General features: G+C 37.2%; 1 protein-coding gene across 2 annotated transcripts in view; it reads right to left on the reverse strand.

The window, feature by feature from the left end:
- ston2 (stonin 2) overlaps positions 1-4,431 on the reverse strand; it is a 73,929-nt gene extending 69,498 nt beyond the window's left edge. The window contains exon 1 of one of the 2 annotated variants that reach the window (XM_022673240.2): positions 4,226-4,431. The gene's annotated coding sequence lies outside the window, so the exon portion shown is untranslated. Of the gene's footprint in view, positions 1-4,203 lie in introns of both variants that reach the window. The other variant, XM_022673241.2, reaches the window with a different exon arrangement.
- Between the last annotated feature and the right edge of the window lie 2,862 nt (positions 4,432-7,293).

Consider the following 7,293-nt stretch of genomic DNA (forward strand, 5'->3'; position numbering starts at 1 on the left):
CAGCTCACACTGCTCTCACATTGCTCTCACACTGCACTCCCATTGCTCTCACACTGCACTCCTATTGCTTTTGCATTGCTTTTGAACTGCGCTCACATTGCGCTCACACTGCTCTCACACAACGCTCACACTACGCTCGCTTCCCGCGGAAACCTCACAAATCATAAGACCATACAGAAATCACGAAACCATGTGATGCAACATGAAACAGGAAGACAGATATAATCCGTGTATCATTCGTTAATTTTATATTCAACTGAGAATCAAAATCAGAAACTTAAAAAAAACAATTCATTATTTCGTTTTTCTTTTTCTACAGTTTCTACAGCCAGCCCCAAAATAAATGTGAAAAAATTCTCATTGAATTTTATGTTTGAAACTTTGTATGTTTAGCATCATCTCTAAGCTTCATATGGCATTTCTGACACATTTTAGCAAATAATAGGTAGCTACAATTAAAAAAATTATAATAAATAAAATACACTACTGTCCCCAGATGAGGACATATTTGTTAAGTCTTACCAAAATCTTCCGCCATGTTGGTGATCCTGATACCTGAGTCTGTGCAGTGGAGACCAAAGGAGGGAGAAAGACTGTGGAGAGACAGCCTACTCATTTAAATAACCCGCCCCTGAGGGCTGCCTCGAGGTCACAGGCTGCAGAGCGCAGCAGAGCGGAGCTGGCGGTCTATTATTGGTCCCGCCCATAACCAGCCCTTTTACAATAACCACACCTTTTTTGAATAGAGCTGAATAACGTTTTTAAAAATGAGTTCTGTGGGGATATAAAAAATTGACAATATAAGCAGAGTTTACACTAGCTGTTGCATTTAAATAATGGAGGTAGAATTACAGTATATTAGAGAAAAACGTGATTGAAAGTTTGAATTGCCATTGAAACCTATGGGGATGGGTGGAGTTACACAGCTTTCTGCAACCGAACAGCAGGGGGCGCCCGACCTGTGGTGGCTTTACTTTTGAGAGACGATGCTCTGTCCAGCTATACACAGTCTATGAGTCCTACTAATTCCAAATAGCTAGGAGAAATGACATTAAGACATTATCCCGAAGGTCTTTAAGTTACTATAATTCATGTTAAATGGGGAAAAATATAAGTTATATATATCTAATCTGCTAGAGATGATTGAACAAACATGAACTAGTTTTAAACATAAAATTCAATGAGAATTTTTACCTGACACATATTTATTTTTGGGCCGGCTATAGAAACTTTTGCCTGAGATTCACGTCAATTAAAAAAAAAAAAAGAAGTATAATGGTGCAGAGAAGCAGAAAGCAGGTTCTCAAGAGGTTAATAACTGTATAGGACTCTGTGGCGCCACCTAAGCTTTTGTCCTTAATGGCTTTCTTTTTTCCCCTTACATTACTTTTACTTTTAGTTTTAAAAGCAGTACTTTTACACTTTTACTTTTAAGTAAAAAGCTTAAGATGATACAGAAGTATTTAACCTCTACTATCTATACTGCAGAGTAATGAATGGGAACACATTTTCCTGACCAACAGTTAAGAGAGTAGAAAGTAGAATCTTTCTACTCTACCATTGGTTTACCACATGCTTATACACTGTAATTATTACACTCTTAAAAACCAAAGTAGGCACAAAGAAACTGGAGTACTCAGAGGAAACCCATGCAGATACAGGGACAGCACACACACTTTCTCACAGATAGTGACCAAAACAGAGATCGACCCCACATCCCTAGGCCCTACTTGTGCACTACCGATGCCACTGTGTGATTAAAGAGCTGAATTAAAAAAGCATTAGTTGAAAACTACAGCTTTGGAAAAAAAACAAAAAGACCACTTCAGTTTCTGAATCAGTTTCTCTGATTTTGCTATTTATAGGTTTATGTTTGAGTAAAGTGAACATTGTTGTTTTATTCTATAAACTACAGACAGCAATTCTCCCAAATTCCAAATATAAATACTCTCATTTAAAACATTTATTAGCAGAAAATGAGAAATAGCTGAAATAACAAAAAAGATACAGAGCTTTCAGACCTCATATTCATAAAGTTTTAAGAGTTCAGAAATCAATATTTGGTGGAATAACTCTGTTTTTTTATCACAGTTTTTATGCATTTTGGCATGTTCTCCTCCACCAGTCTTACACACTGCTTTTGGATAACTTTATGTCTTTACTTCTGGTGCAAAAATTCAGGCAGTTCAGTTTGGTTTGATGGTTTGTGATCATCCATCTTCCTCCTGATTATATTCCAGAGGTTTTCAATTTGGCAAAATCAAAGAATCATCATTTTTAAGTGGTCTCTTATTGTATGTGCATTTGCACATCTGTGCCAGGAATGGGTCTAATTTAAATTAAATAAAAGCTTTTATTAGGAGGGGTGTCCACAAACAATTGGATGGACGTGAACTGAATGTACTGAAAGTTAAAATTAAAGTTTTAAAATTAAAGACTACTCAAACATAAATGCAGTTCCATTGAGGTATGAATGGACTTTTAATAAATGCATTTTCAAGTAGATTCAGGAATATTTGATACCTGTAACTGCACTGATTTCTGCAGTGCCAAGAGTTTATTCACACATATTGATATTTTATCCACATATCTACTCAGAGACTGATACAACAGACTACTGTCCAACTCTGAACAGAACACTGTGGACAACACACCACTAGACACCAGTCCTGATCCAAACACAGGCCTGATTAAATCAGACAATGTCCTGCTTATGCAACTGCTGAGCAACTGTTTTTCTCCACTCCTGCAGCCGGTAATATGAATACATCACCAAACAATGTGGAACTGATGCTTCATCAAGACAAGAAGATGAGCTCTGGGTAAGGAATGCATTACTAAACTGAGGCAGATTCAATCAATTACTGTGACTTTTAGAAACTTCAGAGAGTTTATTCAGAGAACTGAATAGTTTACATAATATAATATTAATTATACCACAGTTAGTTCCGACCCTGCAGTGTGATTGGCTGAGAAGAGTTTTATGAGTGACATTATCAGCCGGTAATGCACTTTAACCAAAGCTCTCCATGTATTACTGGTAACCTAGCAACAATGCAGCGCTTACAAGCCAAATACAAATACAAATGCGATATCATTATACACCACTGGGAGCCGCTGGATCCCATAGACAAAGTGAATAAACACCATGTCTCCAATAGGCGGTGCGGACAAAGACGCGGTCCCACAAATAAATAAGCTTAACGATTCAAAAATACACTTTATTACACACATTATCAGCCACCAATATCATGTTAAGAGTTGTTATCAATAAAATAAAAGCTTAAATGTATATATTTTCCAGTTCATTCAAACGATTGCTAATCTTTAACCACTTATAAATTATGAGTTTCTTTGATTTTACCAAATTGAAAATCTCTGGAATATAATCAAGAGGAAGACGGATGATCACAAGCCATCAAACCAAACTGAACTGCTTAAATGTTTGCACCAGAACTAGCATAAAGTTATCAAAAGCAGTGTGTAAGACTGGTGGAGGAGAACATGATGCCAAGATGCGTGAAAACATGTGGGTTAATGCACCAAATATTGATTTCTGAACTCTTAAAACTTTATGAATATGAACTTATTTTCTATGCATTATTTGAGGTTTGAAAGCTCTGCATCTTTTTTGTTATTTTAGCCATTTTATTCAAACATAAACCTATAAATAGCTAAATTGGTTAGACTGATTCAGAAACTGAGGTGGTCTCTTAATTTTATCCAGAGCTGTATACATGTTATTTCCTGGGCACAGAAATGGCACTGATTCGGTGGAATATGTCATGTACTTTTCCATATTACGTATACTTTTAAAAAATAACTTAAATGCACTTTTCTTTTCCAAATGAATGCCTCCAGCTATAAACCCATAGCAAATAGAAACAATAAAACAACAGATTAAAGCAAAACTCAGTCTGAAATTCGCGTATATCGTAAAAATAAGCTGGAAAATGATCTGAAATGCTGTAAAATGATGAAAAAGAGAAGGAAAAATTAAGAAAATCTGTGAATATAATCCATATATAAACTATTTCTCTAAAACAACCTGTTCAGAGCCGCTGCTGAGAGCGACTTCAGCGCTAAGCTTTAACCTGACACACAGAGACTCCGCTAAATCAGTTAAAATCCGCCATAAACCGCCAGAAAACGACAAAACACGCGAAGTTTTACAGCAAATAAACAATAAACAGGTAAACACACAGCGCGCGCTGATCGGGCTTACGCAGCGAATCTCCCGGGTAACCTCCGCCAGCCTGCTGGAATGTGATTGGCCGGTCGCCGCCGCCGCTGCTTTACGTCACCGCCGGGAGAAAAGTTCACACTGTTGCTCCTAAATCGACGAATTTCACGCAAATATCGTTAAAACGGAGGCCCTGCTCCTCTCCGCGCGCAGGACCGCGGGCACGCGATCACGCTACGCCGGATTTACTGCCTTTATCCGCGGTTTCGCTTTAAACCCAGCAGTTCCCGCGCGCCCCCTGCCGGCTGCGCTCCAGCACTGCAGCCCCGCACTATGCACCGGCTTACAGTGAGCAGTGCATTACTCAATACTGCACCAATAAACTGTTTCAATGTGAATATAAGCTGTTTTTAATGAGCCAACACACTTAAAATATACTTATTTGTCAAGTTTTAGAGTTTCTTCACTTGCACAGCCATAGATTGTCCAGAAGGTGGCGACACAGTTCTTAAAACCATACATTATGTGTACATTTACCCTAAATATTTAATATTTACAACGTGTTTTCTTTCTTTTTATGATTTTATACATTGTAAATTCAGTATTGTATTGATGTGAGTCTGATCATGGATTTAATTGTATATATTTTAATTAAAGTGCAGACTAAACTTTCTAAAATTATTGTTCATAATAATTGAGGTCAAACATTCTTTTTTTGTTTACTACATCATTTTATATGTGCCCCTTAAGTGTTTTTACTATTTTTTATGTCTTTAATATTAATCTACAATGTAGAAAATAAATTAAATGAAGAGATAAAGAAAATAATTGAATGAGAAGGTGTGGTCAAACTTTTAACTGTTACTGTATATAACTAGTTATTATGAACAAATAAAACATAAAACAATAATAAAAAATGCAGACACATTAGGCTTCATTGTTTTTTTTAATAAGTTTGTTAAAATTGCATCATCATTTCTATTTTAATTCTAAGGCTTTGTATATGTTTTACTTCAGCCAAAGAAAAAAAAATAGTGAGCATTCAGAAATTTTCTTTATGAGTATAATATAAAAGTATATATAAAGTACCAGACAAAAGTTTCATTAGTTTCAAAGTGTCATGCATAATTAGCAGATATCCTACTATAACTACTTTTAATCGCATCAGTTATACTTATGTTAAATATTATACGAGTTTCTATTAATTTATAGTATTCTGCACAAACAGCTTAAGGTGGAATTTAAGATGGAATGGGGTAAAGGTGGAACAGAACATTCTGGGAAAATGCTAATGCTAACTTCAGCATATTTTAGAACTGCTGGTCTGTAATTTCTGGCCTATAGCTGCAGCTGCTCTCTGGCTCTGCTGATGGCAGCCTGTGTGTGTGAGTGTTTAGGACGCAGGTAGAAGGGGCCACAGGGCTTCCTATCCCATAGTGCACCACTGACCCACTCTACACTCTACCAGCTAGAGCCAGGAATTACAATGTTAAATTAATAATAGTGTTCTGGTTTGTTTTGTTACACTCACCTTGATTTTTTCAGTGCTGTAAAAATTAGGAACTATGCTCCCTTGTGTGGATTCTTCCCCTCACCTCTATATGAATCGATATTGGATCATTTAGAAGAATGAAGACTGATTTGAATTTAAAAAATGATTTTGAAACACACCCTCATATAGCCCTATCCGGACGGGATTAGTTTCTCAGAGGGTCCTGGTGTCATTTTCTTTTTTATCTAGGGTCCTCTGGGATTTTATTCCAGTCCGGAGCGACCATGTACGTGTTTTCCTCAGACGTCCTCTGAGAAAATTACAGGCTGAATTAAATACTGTTTTTCACTGAACTCCTTGGTCCTCCGGTAATTTTAGTCTTGTCCGGAGTTTCATCACCTAACGTTTAATAAAATAGCTATTTGTCCACTGCCATGCACTGTAATTACACTTTGGGTGCACGTTTCCACGGAGATCCATGTAAAAAAACACAACAGCGAGTGGAAATGAAGGAGCTACTGAACACGGTGTCATGTGACTGAGAAAGCCAAAAAAAACTCACTGATCCTCCTGTTTTTTCAGTCGTAGAGTAGAAGTGTGAAAATTTTCACAGATGTCCCCCTGAGAAACTAATCCCACCAACATTGAGTTTGAAACACACCCCTAATATAGCCCTATCTGGACCGAATTCATTTCTCAGGTATTAACTGAGGTAATCTTTTATGGGGGTCCTCTGTGATTTAATTTATTCCAGTCTGGAACGACCATGTACGTGTTTTCCTCAGATGTCCTCTGAGAAAATTACAGGCTGAATTACCTACTGTTATTCTCTGAACTCCGTGGTCCTCCGGTAATTATAGTCTTGTACGGACTGCAATCTCTGAGTTTCGTCTCCTCGCGTTTAATAAAATATTTGCTATTTGTCCATTGCCATGCACTGTAATTACAATTTGGCCACGTGTTTCTGCAGAGATCCTCGTACAAAAAAAACACAACAGCGAGTAAAAATGGAGGAGCTACTGAACGCGGTGTCATGACTGAGAAAGTGTAGAGTAGAAGTGTGAAATTTTTCACAGACGTCCCCCTGAGAAACCAATCCCACCAACATTAAGTGAAACATAATATAGCCCTATATTTAATGGGGATCCTCTGTGATTTAATTTATTCCAGTCCGGAACGACCATGCATGTGTTTTTCTCAGACATTCTCTGAGAAAGTTACAGGCTGAATTACCTGTGTGTCGCTGAACTCTGTGGTCCTTCGGTAATTTTAGTTTCGTCTCTTCACATTTAATAAAATAGCTATTTGTCCACTGCCATGCACTGTAATTACACTTTGGGTGCACGTTTCCACGGAGATCCATGTAAAAAAAACATAACAGCGAGTGGAAATGGAGGAGCTACTGAACATGGTGTCATGACTGAGAAAGCCAAAACAACTCACCATTACTCCTGTTTTTTCAACTGCAGTCTGGATACAAGAGTAATCCCATCCAGATAGGGCTTATGTGTGTAGATAGATTTCCGGTAGCACTTTATTTTAAGGAACACAAATTAGTCACTTACTAATGTCTTATTATTTGCTTAATAAAGCCTTAATTAGACATTTATAAATGATT

Source organism: Astyanax mexicanus, chromosome 14 (assembly GCF_023375975.1).
Source record: "Astyanax mexicanus isolate ESR-SI-001 chromosome 14, AstMex3_surface, whole genome shotgun sequence".
Lineage (NCBI taxonomy): Eukaryota > Metazoa > Chordata > Actinopteri > Characiformes > Acestrorhamphidae > Astyanax > Astyanax mexicanus.